The 17522-nt window shown below is 38.8% G+C and overlaps 1 protein-coding gene across 5 annotated transcripts in view; it reads right to left on the bottom strand.

Annotated features, from left to right (window-relative positions):
* Positions 1-7392, bottom strand: part of znf618 (zinc finger protein 618) — a 38842-nt gene extending 31450 nt beyond the window's left edge. For 4 of the 5 annotated variants that reach the window (XM_030742827.1, XM_030742830.1, XM_030742829.1 and 1 more), the window contains exons 1-2: positions 7215-7392; positions 7060-7145 (exon numbers count right to left, since the gene is read on the bottom strand). The gene's annotated coding sequence lies outside the window, so the exon portion shown is untranslated. The remainder of the gene's footprint in view (positions 1-7059; positions 7146-7214) is intronic. The other variant, XM_030742828.1, reaches the window with a different exon arrangement.
* Positions 7393-17522: the final 10130 nt, after the last annotated feature.

Below are 17522 nucleotides of genomic sequence, written 5' to 3'. Positions count from 1 at the left end.
CATCATTTTGACAGGTAGGTGTTTGAGTGACATTAATCTGGGGAAGAGATGGCAGTGCTATGAACTATAGGAAGAAGCCAAACCAGAAGAGGCAGTGTCATGCCAATGTTACTTTGACACATACTGTCTATATTGAGAACAACCTTTCAGAATATCCTAATTACAGAGGCATCATTCATCAGGATTATGATCCTTTTCACACAGCAAAAAAAAAAAAAAAAAAAGATCAGGAACTGTTTCAGGATGATCTCCAAATTCCCCAGATCTCAATGTGACTAAGCAAATGTGAGATATGCTAATCTATGGAAATAAGATTTTCTGCTCGACAAAGTTCTGGTGAAGTCCACGCCTCGATTAGTCAAAGCTGTTTCGGTGGAACAAGGGGACCTACTGAATATTAGGAAGGATATGTCATTTGAGAATAATGTGCATATAGAGGAATCAAAGTTTTCTGGAAGCAGTAACAGAAAACATGTTTGGGACAGACTAAAAACAACTGGTTATTTAAGAAAAGAACATTATAGTGACTCTAAAACATGGTGGTGAAAATATTATGGTTTGGGACTGCTTTGGTGCCTTGCAACTGGGCAACATGCAGTCATTAATTCAAGTATGAACTCTACCTCATATGAAAATTGGGGCCATCTGTGCAAAAGTTGAAGTTGAAACAGAAGGGAACCTAAAGAGGATAATGACACATAGCATACTAGAAAAGCAAAGGGGTCAGGAAGAAAAAAGAAAAAAATGGTCATGCTAAGGAAAGGCCAAATCAAAGACCTGTATTAAATACCTGTTTTAGTTCCCCTCTACACCATATGGGAATTGGAAATGGGCAGTAAAATATTTTCAAGTGGATGTCAGGGACTAGTGGAAATTCAGGACAATTATTTCTTGATAGTTTTGTTGACTATAGGTTTACTTCTCTGACAATACATCAAAGAGGATCAAATATTGTTAAAGAGGTAAAAAAAATTTTTTTTCTAAACTCCATGTGTATGAGATTGTCCTCGCTTTCTGAATCTGCCAAAGCACTCTTTACATTACAATTTATTTAATAGGGACGTTAATGACAAGGCATCAGGATCTACAGTATCGTGTTTACTGTACAGTTGATATGCACCTGGAAAATGATTAGTCCCTCTTTGGGCAAAGTTAAAACCTATACAAATAGCGGTGGTGCTGTTTATTTTCAGTTCAATTCACTTTATATTGTTAATTTCACAGTTCTTAACATCGATTTGCCTTTCACCAAGCACTTGGCAACAGTGGAGAGGAAAAATTCCTTTTTAACAAGAAGGTCCCACATTTCACACTATCAGGACAAAAACCGAGCCATCAAATCCACTCTGCTAAGACAAGAAAACAGTACAGTACAGTTACAGTAGCCTCTGAAATGGAGGATGTAGAGAAATCACCAGGACTCTTCCTAAAGCTGAAGACCAGTCAAAGTGATAGCTAGAAAAGGTCATTCTCACAGAGCTTCAGACATCATCCGCAGAGATGGGATAACCTTCAGGAAGGATGGCCGTGTCAGCAGCACATCAATCACAGCTATATGGTGAGGTGAAGCCACCCCATAATAAAATGGTATATGACAGCCCAGTTTGCCAAATGGCATTTAAAGAAGCATGAGAGGAAACTACAATTACTGCCTGGTGGTTCTGCCTCTGACAACAAGTCAAAGTGCATTTTACATCCATGTCCTGACTTGACAATTGACCTTTTGGATATAAAAATTTATCTTATTATTTTATCTCATTAGGCATTGGTGTGAAATTTTGTTGTAACTACCGTATGAATTCTTTACTTCTGGTCAAAAACAGAAGATCAGTGATGTTGATCTTTTATGACCTCTAAACTGTAATCGTTTAATCCTTGATTCCAAGTAGACATTTAAACCAGATGAAATTAAATTTCTTTCAGACATTATTGTTATACTCGCTTCACGAGAATGTGACGGACATGGGATGAAAGTAACCTTGACACTTGGCTAGGAAAATCCAATCGAGTCATCCTTTGGTTCAAGTGAGTGTATCTGCCCAGTTTGAGGAAACCCCTTCCTGGTGTTCCTCAGGATTTCTTGTTCACAAGAATGGGACAGAGCCAGAAAACACACAAACATAAGGATTCTGGTGAGCGCAAAAATAAATGCTGCGAAAGAAGCACAAAGGTCTTGGGTGAGTTCTAAACAGTTCTCTATCAAAGCCCAAATTCACACAGACATCTCTCCCCCAGGTGTGCAAAGCTGCAACGACTCACCCCAGAAGACTGTAAATGCTGCCTAATAGGCTACTGGCATAACAGCATGATTTCTTCTGTGAAATATTTCAGCTGCTCTTGTTTTTAAAAAAATCATTTTAAATAGCTAATTTTAATTATTTAAAATTCATTTTACAACACAATCAAATATGAATCAGATGAAGAGGTATGAGCACTACTGAATTCACTATATCTAACTAAATCAACAATTCCAAAGAGAAAAAAACCCCTCCCAAAGCAGTCAAAATTAAGCACAAGTTAATGTACAAGTTCAAATATTACCCATACAAATATTATGTATTTAAGGCTGCAGGCCTTTCAAGCAATGGGTGGCAGCTAACTGGAGTTTAATAAAATCTAAATGATTAGTTCAACCAGCTAGTATTTCTGTTGCCTACTAGACAGGGCAGCAATATTTCATCTTCTAGTAAACTAATTGGATACATCCCTAACTAATGACTTTAGAGATTAAGTTAGGTGACTCCTAGGAGGCCCACTGCCCCTAGGCTGGATACCTGCACAAGTGTATCTAAAAACCAGTGCCATTACAAGCAGCTAAAACGGCTGCATTTTAGCAGTTATTGTCAGGGTCTAGTGGAAAGCACGCTTTCGAGGTAATTCTCTGTTGCCACCGTTTGTTCATAGTATATCAACAGCTAACAACAGCCCCAGTTCAAACAGTAAAATCAAGTCTTTACTTGACCATTATTTTTAATTTAATTAACAGAGCTAATATTTTTTTCCTTTATTTAGATGGGTAATGACTAAAACTGCCTGGCTTGTGATTGAGATGGGTTTACCCTACTGTGGTGGACATTAAGCAATTTGGTCAAAGTGAAATAAAATTTTAACTGACTTTTGTCATCTGCAATCAAATGAATCAATGGCAAGTATACATCTATTATTAGATCAGTCCCTTAGTCATGCATGGCATATTTCCTGTCCAGCATTTTTAATGCATACCCTGAATATGTAAAATGCCTGTTGTGGCGGTGTTTTCTTCTAATTAAAGTCAAAATGCAAAATTAGCCATCTGGCCTTATGTTTCTGACTTCCATCGTCCGAGGCTTCTGATATACTGTAACCTACAGACTCATGGCAGGACAAAAATCTAAACCAGATGCAGATTTGCTTGATGTTTCACACAGACAGAGCACCACCTAAACCAACTGAACTGAAAAGCTAGCAGATAAAGACAAACAGCAAAAGACCAGGAAATGCAGCTGGATCAAAATGCCATTTGGATATCAAGAAAGTGTTGCAGTGGTGCAACAGACAATGAAGTAAGAAGGGATGCATGGCTTGTAAATTTATTAAAGTAGCTTTCACTTTGTTATTTGCGTCAGCTAGGTTTTTAAAGGTCAGTGTGTAGAGATTAACCATTCTATCACCATACTACCTTCATCTAGGGCTACAAAAAAAACAAGGTTAGGCAGACAAGGAAAACATTGCTAGGACATACTTCTGTTCAGAATTCAGCACTTAGTGGAGGTACTTAAAATAATTGGCCTATATTTGGGCAGTACAGTATCTGCCTCTGCACAGTAATGTAGCAAATCAATCACTGCGCTTTGTTAAAGCAAACAAATCTTGTGCTTCTAAACTAGGGAGATTTACTTTGAATTGTACCTTGCTTTTCTTGCCAAAAATCACTATGCTCTGCATGTTAAGCAGACTGGAAGAGAGATTCCAAATATAAAATACAAATTTGTTTAAGGCTCATGAAAATGTTTCCACTCTGGAGGGATTAAAAATAGGAATCAGCTAAAATGGGGAATGAAGGGTGGGAAGAGGATTCGGGGGGGAGGGAGGGGGGTCACTTCAATCACTGCTTTGACTGCCATGTTTGTATTATCCAGAGTAGTCAGTGACCAAGCGCAAGGGTTGACCAAAACCTGTTTCACACTAAAGGCTTTGCTTCCCACGATTCTTTAATCAAAAGCACATTTTTCTGTCCTCTGTAATAAATGTCTTCCAAGACGGTGTATGACCAATGTTTCGAAAAAGCAATAATGCAGAGAAATGGATAAACCCCCCCTCCCTACCTCTCTTACACACACACACACACACACACACACACACACAGGATGCTCTGGAAAAAGAAACTGTGTCGTCTAGTAAAATTCCATCAGCATACACTCAAAAAAAAAAATAAAAAACCATAAAAACCTTTTCAATCTATATGTTAATGCCACGAATTAAAATTTAATAACATGAGATATTGAAAAGCAGACTTGAATTATACAAAAATAAATCCTGAAAGATCAGGCCCCTAAAATTAGAAATTCAGGGCTGCATCCGGACCGCTGCTAAACCCTTGTAGGCTGGCAGATTAAATTTTTGATGAAAATCAAAATTACACTGCACACTGACGCAGGCGCAGCAAACCTGGCACTATTGTGATTTATGGATTCATTAAACCCACCAGAGTTTCACCCCCTCCCCTTTTCACTCAAAGAAATGAGATTTGCTTTGCTGAAAATTTGTATTTTGAGAAAAGCTACTCAGGCTCTGCTCTACCTTCAGAAATGGTCAAGGAAACAAAAAAAAAAAGAGAGAGAGAGAGAGAAGCTTCTGTGTATATAACCACTGCACGTAAACAGGCCTAATTTTCATTGCTGCAGCAATTGAACATCCCTATGCATTATTCATGAAACCAATAAGGTTCATTTTTACAAAGGAAGAGGCAGGAAAAATATGTGCAGAATGCACAGAATTTTTTTTAATGCAGCACTCCAACCCCTGAAAAGCCATTCCCTGGAGACTAATTTAACTGAAGCCATTTTCAGACATTTTCAACATGCCACTAAGAAGACGGGAGAACATAAGGTGTTCTAAAAAAGAGATGCATGTTTTTTTTTTTTTCTTTCCCAGACACATTAAAAAAAACAAAACAAACGTGCATCTGCAAGGAAAGAAATGGACATCAAAGACAGAATCAGAGTAACACTGCTTGAATAGCAAGTGAAACCTCTGTACCAACTTAATGACAATCAGAGCAGCAAGTATATTTCAAACGGTGTAACCCCACAGGCTGTGATATGATCCCTCACCATCTTGTGTTCATCAGAGCCTGAAGGGACAAGTTTCACCTCTCCATCCAAAGTATTCACTCTCAATGAAACAAAGCTTTTGTTCATTAAAAGTGCTCACAGACCAGCATTCCTCCCACCTTACTTAAAATGAGAACACTCCTAGAATACAATCCCCAATAACCAAATCATTTTCTTTCCCTTTTTTGCAACAGTGCACCATTATTCCTGAGAGTTTTATAGCTTATTACTTAGTCCTTTAGGTATTCTGCAAATAAAACATTCCCATCACTCAAGAAAGAGAGCGATCCAACCCTATTAAACTTCTGACACTGGCTGCCCCTCTTCCATTCTCTACCTTCACTGAAACTCTTGCATTGTGATTAGACTTTTGCAGGAAAAGGTCAGAATTTACACCCAGATTTTGCATACCACCCATACAATTTCCGCCAGCTCGCTGAATCGAATGAATGCAGATTTGAAGGTCAGCATTAAAATTACCCACAGCAAAATGGCCTCTGCAGTTTCCCTTACATTAAAATAAAATTAAAAAAAAGCAAGCCACGCAGGATGGGAAACTGTTTGGCGTCTGCAGGATTAATATAAACAGTAGAGGCACTGGTTGTGATTGTTTTTCCTGCCCTCAAATTATGCTGACATGCTCTTTCTTCTTCCAGTGCTGTTCAGTTCACTGTGGATAGCTATCCCCCCCATCACCACTTACACATTTCCAGTCTTTAGAAATAATAGTACAAATTGTTCCTTATTATTAAATCATATTAGAAAGGGACTAACACACACAGGGCAACAGGAAAAGTGGAGTTAGTTGCTACTTGTGTGCAGAATTTCCAAACTTAAATGCAAGAAGACTCACTGCACAGCAAAAACGTCTTAAAAAAATCATTTTGCAAAAATTAGACAGAGTTAGCACACTAAACGCGTTGTGTTTTTCATCTTAATGTGACTCAAACGCACTCTAATCCCTTCTGTTGATTTCAAAAGCATGTAATCGTTCACCCCCATTTGGATAAACTAACACACAATTCAATAAACAAGTCTCATATCTTAGTCTCGTTACAATTTCTAATTTCTCAAAATGACTACCTACAGGTGGCGCCAACTGCACCCGATTCACCCCCCCTCAAATCCCCCCTCCCAAAAAAAAATATAAATAAAAAAAGTCGAAATGTATTTTGACATGACGACACTTTGGCGTTTTCTCCCGATTACCCACAGCGAACAGGGAACCGTCAAAATGCGACACAAAGTAACGCCGGCGTTATGCGAGCGCCAGGGAAGCAACTCCGGAGCTCTGCTCAAATTTGCAGGAAAAAATTCACAAAACATGGCTGCAGGAGGTTTTTGTGTTTCAGATTGTTCCTCCCCTCATCGTCCTTCATGTTGCCACTATCGCCCGGTCCTCCTCGCTCTACCCGAATAAACAGTGTTTAACACGGGTGGTGTATATTATACATGCGAGCAAACTGGGTGTACACACGGCGAGGCAGCAGTTCAACAACAAACTTCATTGCTAAAAATTTAGTCCAAAACAAAAAAAAAAAAAAAGGGAAAAAAAACATCAACAGATTAGGTCTATTTCTGATGGCTTCAAAGCTTGCACCCCGGTTTAGTGGCAGGCAGCTCTCGTTTGCTAATGTAGAGGGAGCTGAAACTTAACACCCGCTACTGAAATTTCTAAAAAATTTAGGATTTTCTGAATCAGGGGAGGAAAGAGGGGGGAAAAAAAGAAAACAGCGGTTTGACATACCTCCAAAAACGATGCAGCTCATGCGAAACAGGCTGGCGCTCCAGAAAGCTTCCCTCCCCGACCAGAGGTGACTGCACAACTGCTTCCTCAAAAAAAAAAAAAAAATTGTGAATTAGTTATGAGAAATTCAAAATGATAAAAAAAAAAAAAATTACCTCCGCGTTTTTCCCCCCCTCCGCGATTCGCTACGTTACATTTTAGTAAAGTGTAATGGCGTAATGAGTCATGAATTTGCCGAGCTTTGGTCGGTCCGTGCAAGCTCTCGGTTTCTGCCTTGCACAGGGGGGTTTGCGTTGCGGTTCCTCCTGTGGAAATTTTCGTCCGCCATATACAAGGGCAGATTCCGAAATTGCAGTGCCGGCCTGTATAATAGCCCACATGAAAAAAAGAAAAAAAGAAAAAAGAAAAAAGGAAAAAAAAAAGTCTGGGATGAAGACAGAAAAAAAAGAGTTGGCCGACTGTGAAGTTACACAGGGAAAAAGCGACTAGAAATTACGCAGAGGAAAATATTCTCATGTGAGCGCAAGTTTTATAACAGCACATTCCTTCTGCTGCTGAACTGTGTAATAGTGGTTTTATTTGCAGAATTATCTTATAATTAGTTAAGTGTATAAGCCTGTTTTGCTGTCTGTAACTTCCTTATCACATAAATGCTCCAATTTTCAGATGCTTCAATTAATACTAATGGACAGAAAAGTAGGGGCCATCAGTGGTTTGCCCCCACCCCCAACCTGTAAAGATGTATGTTCTTTGATTGTTTGGAGTGCACAATTAAACCAAGTATTTTTTTTTAAGTCAGTGTTGACAAAGAATGACAACAACGTCAGCAAATTCCCCAAATCCTCCACGTTTGCTGCAGGGCTTCAGCACGGTTTGTTTAAATAGTATTTGTAGAGAGAAAGGTTTTGGTTGGCCAACATTTTTTGTTCTCAAAACCTTGCATTGAGAATTTTTTTCTGTTTAAAATAGTTTTTGTTTCTAGAAAAAAATGTTTTTGTGCCAAGATGTTAAAAGAACCGGTCTGTGCTGTCAAGTAATGGCAGTCTAATACATCTGTCATGCAGATATGTGCTGTAAAAACTAGATAATTCAAAACACACAATAATAATCTTGGTAATAGCCACATGTTCACACCACTCTAAGGAATAACTGAATGTCTTTTTTTCTGACAAAGTTTGACAGCTGTACATAATATCTTATCTATTATTGTATGTTATCAGCTGTCAATTTGTTTGTTTTTATTTTTATTTTTTTTTTGCTTGTTTTTTAAACAAAAAAGCTGAAATTACAAATCATTGAAAGGAGAAGGAGGAACATATCCCTCAGACTACAGTGAGGTCAACCAAAAATATAAGGTGGCTGCAGATATGTTATGAAAAAGCTTTTTTAGAGGGGATGCAAAACTCTGCAGGAGGTTTGCAGGTGTCTGAGCACCTGTCCAGTCTCTCTCTTTTACAGCAGTGTGGCAAAGAGAAAGCAACAGTGCTCCTGAAGTTCCAATAAGATTGATAATAATAGTCAGATGATATCAAAAATGTGGTGCGGGGGAAGGGGGGGGGGGGGGGGGGGGGGGGTTAAAAACTTAATTCTAATCATTTTGCATATCAGCAGAAAAATTGCTTCCTTATGATTCTTGATGTAGGCGGCATCATGCTGATACTTCTCTACTGATGCTTCTCTGCTGCAGCAGGATGGCTCGTGAGGGCAGGGGGTCAAGTGAATGCAGCAAAACACGGAGAAATCCTGCAGGAAATCTTGCTGTGGTCTGCAAAAGAGTTGCAACTTGAGCGAAGCCAACAAGCCTCAACATTGGAGCCATAGCTACAATAGTAATGGCTGAAAAGGAGCGAATGAATGTCAACTTGTGCTCCATGTGCAGCATGGGAAAAGATGTGAAAAGCAGATACAGAACAAAGGCTGTGAGTGCTGTCCAAAATAGGCGCCTTTGCAAAAGCATTGACTTGAAGTATCTGAGTGATTATGCACCACTTACTTTGTGTTGTGTTACTGTGGTACATTTGTACTAAATCAATTTGTAGATCGTTTTCCCTAATTACCCTAACCCTAATTATGTTCACTGATTTTATGATTTATTATTGTAAAACAACGCAAGAAACAGTGCGAGTGGGTGGGGTGAGCGGGGTCCGATATGACAATTCATTTTCCTGTCCTCATGGGTGTATAGCATAATATAATATCAATTAAAATCAGAGTTTTTTTTTTGTTGGTTTTTTTTCCCCAGCATGAAGATTACACTGTTTTCATTACTCAGAAGTGAAATTGACACTCCTTTATAATCAGAAAGTAATTATTTAATGTAAGTCCATGAATCCTTCTGCATATTTTACTTTTCTCTCATTACTGAGATGCTATCATTTTCATCAGGCACAGAGGTGTTTTGTATGCGTATTTTATCCAGCACACACATAGTAGGAATTAGTGTGCGTGTGTGTGTGTGTGTTCGTGCGCGCGCGCGTGTTTAGTATAAAGTATGTACTAGTACTATGTACATTAAAAGCTTTGAATTTTGCCTTTCAAGAACTCTATCCCCACTTTCTCGCTATTACTGCATTTATCACCTCTGTCCAGCAGAGGGCACCAGCATACCAATGATAGTCCCTTCCATCGATGCCATGCAGTATCCCGTCAGTACAACATGTATGTGTGAAAGTAGCTGCTCCCATTTGTTTTGCTCTCTGTCTCCCTCTGCTGTTTGCGTTGCATCCACTGCTGAGAGATGTGTGCTCTTCAGCATTCTGAGGATGGAATGATTTTGTGGCCCTTCCATCACATTTAAGGGTTTTCCTCATTAAAAAAAAAAAAAGAAAACACTCAGCCACATGTAATGTATTTCAATTTATACTGTGCTTTTCTTCTTAGACTACAAGAAGGCACCACAGTGCCACCCATAACATGGTGTCCGGGATACTGATTGTCTGTCACTGGTCTGAAGGAATTTAAATCCACTCATCTTAATATGGAATATCTATTTTGTGAGTTTCCAGTTTATTTGAGAACAATGAGCTACATTACATGGTGATACCTTTGAAAACAACTGTGACATGCACCACACATACAATGAATCCAAAGCTACAGTATGTGTTAAATCACTCAGTGTTGTTACAACAGGTTTCTCTTTTTCTTCCACAACAATGACATCATAGGCACTTGATGAGGTCAGTCTGTCAAGACCGAGCGGTGTTTTGGGAAATGGAAAAGGAATGAGAGGGCTCTTTGCAGCAGCGGAGGAAAAAAATAATCAGTCGTCTACGTCTGTGTGCTGAAAAAACATTATAAATCAGAAATTTGGGATGAAACCTACTGTAGCAACTGCTGTGCCCTAAATATTACAAAACGCACTGTATCTTTCCTCTGTCAGCACTCAAGGTTGGCCTGACCTCCTCCTAACCTAGTTTTTGAGAAAAATATTCTTTTAAGTTACAGCGGAACCAACAGGTGAGAGTAGCTGACAACAATGATGCTATTTTTTCCCAGTGACCTACTTGGGTTTGAAAGCCACCAGACCTTTGCTGCATGCTCAAAAGCTTTGCATAAATTAAGAGACAGTTCCCACAACTCTGATACTACAATCTAGGTCTTACGAAATTTTTACAAAAAATGACGCACATGAAGAGTAACAACTTAAAGAAAATGTGCTTTTGTGCCACAGAAAGAATTGATGAGATACTCAGAAACTCAATAAACTGCCGCTATTCTGACGGGGAGCTCTTTTATGTGTGCAGGATCCATTAATCATTCAAGACTCCAAGAATACTTTTGTTTTATGAATATATTTACATATATTTATGTATAAAAGCAAAGATCCAAAAAAAAAATTTACACTATTTTAGGTATGTCCACAAACATTGTGGCCAATTTTGGACACATTTCCATATAAAAGTATTATTTCCAAGTGTTCTTTGGGTGAGTTGAATTGTGACTACAGGACTATTAAGTATTTTATGTCAATAACAAAAATCACTCTTTACAGTTCATGCCTTATTTTAGTTAAAGTTCAGTGTCTGAATTCCTTTGAAGTTAAAGAAGCGTTGTTTTAACTCGTGATGAAATACATATTTTCATCATCAGTTGTTGATCATTCAGTGATGGGATTCTTAACTAGTACCTAGTATTGTTATCAGCTGGAAATAGCATGGTAGGTTTTGCTTTGACCTGTCTGTCTGCCTGTGTCATTGTAGCAAAATGGGGTCATGGTGGCATCTGTTATTACATGAACTATTGCTGAGGAGGTGTTTCTACAGTATGTTTGTCTGTCTGTGGACAGATGTTGTCAGCTAGACAACAAACAGTGCAAAAACATCAAGAAATTTTACATACATTTTACAAAAAGTTGAATTTTGAGAGGAGGGGATGGTCAGATCAGCAGGAGTCAAGAGGTTGCCTGTGGCCACTTACAACTTCATGCTTAAATATTATTTACATCTGTCGGAGCCAGAAAGTCGCATACCTCGAAGAACACTGGAAGGCAAATAATATTTTTTGACAGCTGATGCAAAAACTGTGCAAACACACAAAGGGGTGTAGAGCAAGTAAAAGCAAAAAATAGCAAAAAATCATCCTCAGACAGGATGAACTCAATGTGACATTATTATGTTCTACTACACACTAATTACTGTTTTGAGGGTATTTTCATCCATGAGCAGATGACCTAATTTAAAGAATAGAACTGAATGGCAACAATGTTAATTTAGACAACAGTTATTACACTGCAGCATGATCAGTAAACAAAATGATACAACCTCATCCCTATTGTCACTTAAAATATCAAATGCCTCACTGGGTCCATTTATTACAGTGTAAAAGTTCATACTTCATGTAATACGTATTGTTGGCTCAAGAAAACAGTAGTTTTTGGTTGACCACAGGCAAACACAGGTAGAAATCCTTGCTGTTGTTCCTTAGCTTGCCACATGTAATTGTAGGTTTTTCTCAAGGGCAGTCTGTATCCACGTGTAGCGTTGTTTATGATCACGGAATCTGTTTGTGCCCAATGTAAGCCCAAATAGGATATTTTTGTTTGTCTTCAGTGTCTGATAAAAAAACAAGCTGGGCTGGGCCTCAGTCACACCATATTTAAAGGAGCAGTTACTATCTTAAGTTTGAATCGGGTTAAAGGATCAGAATAAATTGACTATATGACTCTCATACAGTGAGCAGTCACCTTAGCTTACTATAGTGACTGAAAACACAGGGAAACACTTCCCCATCAAACCAAAAAAATGCTATCAATAAATAAGAGAAAACACTCAGTTTCATTAGTGTTTCACACTGCTGGTAATAAGTACAGCATGTTTACATGCAACTGTGTTTTTCAGTGTATTTAATTTCATAGGCATTTCAATAGTTACTTTTACATAATAAGGTTAATTAAATATGTCAATTCAGTAAATCTGTATTCATGATCAAACCAGAAAAATAAAGATGGTGTGAAAAAAAAACACACACATTGGATTTGTTGCCAAGCTGAGCCCTGCTAGCCCAGAATAATCATGTGGCTACTGACAATGACAGCTTAATATAAGACATACTGTGGACATGGACATGTAAACTGCAAATATAAATTATCGTTTTAGTAGAAAAACTGAAAAACAGCCTCAAAGCAAAACGCGTGTGCTTGACTATAGGGATGGTGTTATTTGAGTCGTACTAAAGGAGCAAACTTACAAATTCAGCAAATAATTCTTTCCCCCACTGTAAGTTTGCATGTTTTGCAGGATGTATGTTTTTGCTAAGTTATTTGCATTGTCATTGTTCCATATAAATTACTACACTGAGCTGTGTAGGTGCAACATCTAACTTACTGTAGTCTAACAAAAACATTACACAATAGCATAAGCAGAGTTTCAAAGCTATTTTGGTCACCTTCTTTCAGCGTCAGCCTGCAGTTAGTCAAAGGCTGTTTTGCTCTTTGCTGTACATGATTGCAAACTATGAGAAGAACACAAAGCAAATTTTTAAAAAAGGCCATTATATCTTTAACTGCATCTCTTCACTTACACTGTAAACACCTGATAAGAAAAGGAGAAGTAAGTGTTGTAATTATGGTTATGACAGGGTAGTTACTGACTGAAATCGCCTACGCTTTCAGATGCACGGGAAGTCAAAAAAAAAAAAAAAAAAAGGCTGAGGAAGACACTAAAAATAAAATACAGAATGATAGTGCAGTAAACGTCTATGGCCTAAAATATACCTGACACTAGTGCCCTTTACAAAGCTAATTATAGTGATGCATTGTGTGTACATGGATGTTGTTTTTATGTTTGGTCACGATTGCATCAAAGCCACCACTTAAAATCATGAGAATCATTAGGAAATGATCAGGAAGCATCCAAACCTAAATAATCTATAATTATATAAAATGACAACACAGTGGGCAGTGGGCAGCACTCACAGCAAAAAAGCTCTGGGTCTGGATCCACAGCCTGAGCCTTTCTTTTATAAAAGAACCCCCATTCAAGCATTACACTTGGAAACACTGTTTGTGGGAAATAAAGCTTCCAACTCGAATTAATAGGATAAAATTTGATTTTGAAAGTTGAAAAGGGCTCACACATGACCTACTCCACCACCAGAACTGATTTAATCTCTTTCAGTTCTCATCACTGGTATGAACTTCCTATTTGGCTGATGAATGCTAGTCCAAAAATAAAATGACCGTGGGGATGAAAGCAAGTCAAGAGGCACTGTGAGGCCACAGTGCATGCTAACACTTGCCATGTTCACAGCTTAATTTAGGTAAGCATGCCAGCATTTGCTAATTATAACTATACATGAAATATAGCTGAGTCCAATGAGAAATAATAGATTTTTTAAAAATACATTACGTAGTATAACAGTGTAAGGCTTGACCTCAGCAGTTACAATTCATCGTGTAGGAGACGTGAATGTCTGCCAAGTCGTCTAAATAGGTTGAGATATTTTTGCTAAAAACCACTGTGATGTCATGCTTTCTCTTAGGTCATGTCACTTTGGGCCACTTCCTGTTTTATTTTGTCTACTTACCACTACTCTGAATTCCCATTCACCACTTACTGTCGGTGTGTTTAGTCTGTGTCCTACCCTCTCTAGGTGCCAGATCATCTTACCACATGTTAAGCATTAGAGCCCTTTGTTATTCTGTTCTCCACATGTACCCATGTCTATTCTTGGTTTCTGCCTTTGCTTTCTGCTACTGGATTCATTTGCCAGAGTTGACCACTGCGCTGTGTAAGCAAACTTTGTTCAAAGTGAAGTCCTGATTTGAGTCCTGTATTAAGGGAACAGGACATCATAGAAGATCATCAGTCAGTTTTATGCACAGTCTGTGCATTCATGCTTTTGGGATATTTCTTTATGCATTTATCCAGTGGGCATTACAGGGATGGTTTAGAACACATTAATTTGTCACTGCTTCCACTTAACATTCCCACTTAATTTGCCTTTTAAAATCCATTTTTATTGCATGATGATGTTGCAACAGTGTCATAATATGAAGCTGGCTGGACCCACAAAGCAGACTTGAAAAATAGGTTATCTTTAGTTAAGTAAACTTTATTGAAAAGGTGGTGAGTAAAAGAGGGACTGAAACTGGGAATGAGTCTCAGCTTCGAAGTGGAGGTGAAAGAGGGAGCTCTGCTGGAGAAGAGAAAGAGAGTTAAATCATAGTCGGGGGGGGGTGCAAGTGAATGAGTATAATCTGTTTTTTTCTTTACTCAGAAATGTGGATGACCTGAGCTCAGAGGGAGTACTGAGCATACTGAGCAAGTTGGCGGATGTCCACGGAGAAGTGGTGGAGAGCGGTTGGGCAGGCTGGGCAGGAGTCACAGGAGTCCGGAGGTCCAGTCGAGAAAAAGGGAAGGAGAGCGAAACAGCCAGGTTGCAAATCTGTGGATCCTGGTGCCAGTGGTTTCCAGGCGAGGCTTTTAGAGCTGTAACTAAGATGAGCACAGGGAGACAATGATGTAAATAAGAAAGGCTTTACGTAGGTTACTAGCTGTGTGAAATGTCGCGTCACCATGGTGAGCGAAACGGTCTGGCAGGAAACTGCAGCACCACCTATCCCTTTTATCCCTGCGACCTGATGAAACAACTACTCACAGGTGAGAAGGGGTAGAACGACTCCGCCCAGCAAGCCCAGCAACTCCACCTGCAGAAAATAAAAAACAAACGGAGAACACAGAAACACAATGCCCCAGTCTTGCTGAACCATAACAACATGTAATGTATGTAATTTTTAATAAAATTTTCAAATACACTGCTATAGTTACAGTTGCTGTAATTAATGTCTCCTTCAGACAGAAATAATAAAACTTTAAAAATCTTCCCCCAAATCAAGCATTCATTTGTCTTTCAACAGATATTTTATGTATCTCTTTTGATGTGTAACATTCTCATTTACTGAGAAGACTTATTACAAAGTAATATTATTAAATACTGTGTATTTAATAGTTTTTCTTAATGTTCCTTTATAATTAGAAGTGTTCTTGTCAGCTTAATTTAAGTGAGGAATTTAATATTATAGAAAGTTGGGAGCATAGTTGTCTTTTCTTTTCACCTTTGAGGTATTCGGAGCTATAATTAACTTTTCCTACTGCTGCATAAGTGTGCTTATCACAACACTTAACAGCACCTTATCACAAAATATGTCACCTTCAGAAAGAGCACCTCATCTTAAAATCAAACCCTATTGTTGTTCCTATGGGAGAAAGACAAAAAAAAAAGGCAAATGAAGATTTCCTGACAAACATATGTTATTTCTAAAGTTGAAGCTTGTCCAGCAATATTTGCGCTGTTGTAATGGTGAGACAAAACAACCAAATATGAAAAATCCATGCTAACTCCACACAGAAAGGCCCTGGCCAGATGGTGGATTTGAACCCAAGCCCTTATTGATGTGAGGCAACAGTGCTAACCACCACACCACCTTGCCAAAAAAAAAAAAAAGTTTAAAAAAAAAAAAATCTATTATTATGAAGGGGTGCTTAGTTCATTTGCACATAAAATAAGAACCTGACAGATTAATTGACTTCAGTGTCATTGAAAACAGTGACAGTGACCTAAATACACCATCTGTCATGACTTGTGAGAGAACAAAACCAGGAAGCCAGCCAAGTAAGAATACCATATGATTACAAAGCACCCCAAGTATGAAGAAAAACAACCATTTTCCATCTGCAGAGAGCATATTATTCTTGCCAGAAATTGCAGATGGTGACAAAGTTTCATTTAAAAAAAAGCAATCGATGGCTTCTTTTCAAGATGTGGACAAATGCAACTGCACAATAAATGGCCTTCTGTTAAAGTGGTTACACGTGAACATTATAGCAGATGATTCAAGCTGCAATGTGTGTGTGTGTGTGCGTGTGTGTGTGCGTGTGTGTGTGTGTGTGACTGCAAATAAAGTTAAATATTTCTCACTAGAATATAATATATTTTTATGACTTCTTTATTGCTCCTTTATTCTGCTTTATTCTGCTTTAATGATTACAGTGTATTATTATCTTGTCATGCATTCATGTTTTAATTTATTATTTCTTCCGTTAAGTTTTTCATATTATAATTAGTAAATTATTGCTATCATTATTAAGTATTACTTGTTATCAGAAGTCAAATAAAAAAATGCTATCCAGTGAGGTTTAACAGTGAAGACTGGTTGTTCAGTGGTTTCTTAATCACACTAAAAGCCAATAAATGTTAACAAATGTCAATAAAGTTTCAGATCTGAATATAACCAAGACTGTACGGTGTTACCCTAATAACAAACCATGGGTAACGCAGGAAGTCAAAGCTGTCCTCAGCAGGAAGACGGCCACCTTCAGGAGCAGGGATAGGGAGGCGATGAAAGCAGCACAGCAGGAGGTGAAACGATGGGTGAGGGAAGCAAAGGACAGCTACAGGAGAAAGGTGGAGCAGAAGCTGAAGGAGAACAACATGAGGGAGGTCTGGAAACGTGTGAAAACCATCACACACACATACACACTTCCCCTCACGGCAGCCATCTCTCCTTCCCTCAAAACACCTCCCTCCAGACAACACAGCACCCCTTTCCCTCCCCCTCCTCCTACTCCTCCTCCCGCACCACAACACAATCTCCTCCAAGCATTAATGTGGACCAGGTCAGGGGTCAGCTGAGGAAGCTTCATCCCAGGAAAGCAGTGGGCCTGAACAACGTGTGCCCCCAACTGCTGAAGATCTGCACTGCTGAACTGGGTGAACCACTCCAACGCATCTTCAGTCTCAGTCTGCAACTGGGGAGAGTGCCCACCCTCTGGAAGACATCCTCTGGAAGACATTTCAGTTCGAAGAAGGAATGGCCTAGCAAGCTGAATGACTTCCAATCGATGGCATTCACATCTAATGAAGACTTTGGAGTGGTTCTTCCTCAGCCTCCTTAGACACCAGGTGCAACACACCCAGGACTATCTACAGTTTGCATACCAGGCAGTTGTCGGTGTGGAGGACGC

Source organism: Archocentrus centrarchus, chromosome 12 (assembly GCF_007364275.1).
Source record: "Archocentrus centrarchus isolate MPI-CPG fArcCen1 chromosome 12, fArcCen1, whole genome shotgun sequence".
NCBI lineage: Eukaryota > Metazoa > Chordata > Actinopteri > Cichliformes > Cichlidae > Archocentrus > Archocentrus centrarchus.
Note: the sequence above shows the minus strand (reverse complement) of the source record. Positions and strands in the feature narration are given on the sequence as shown.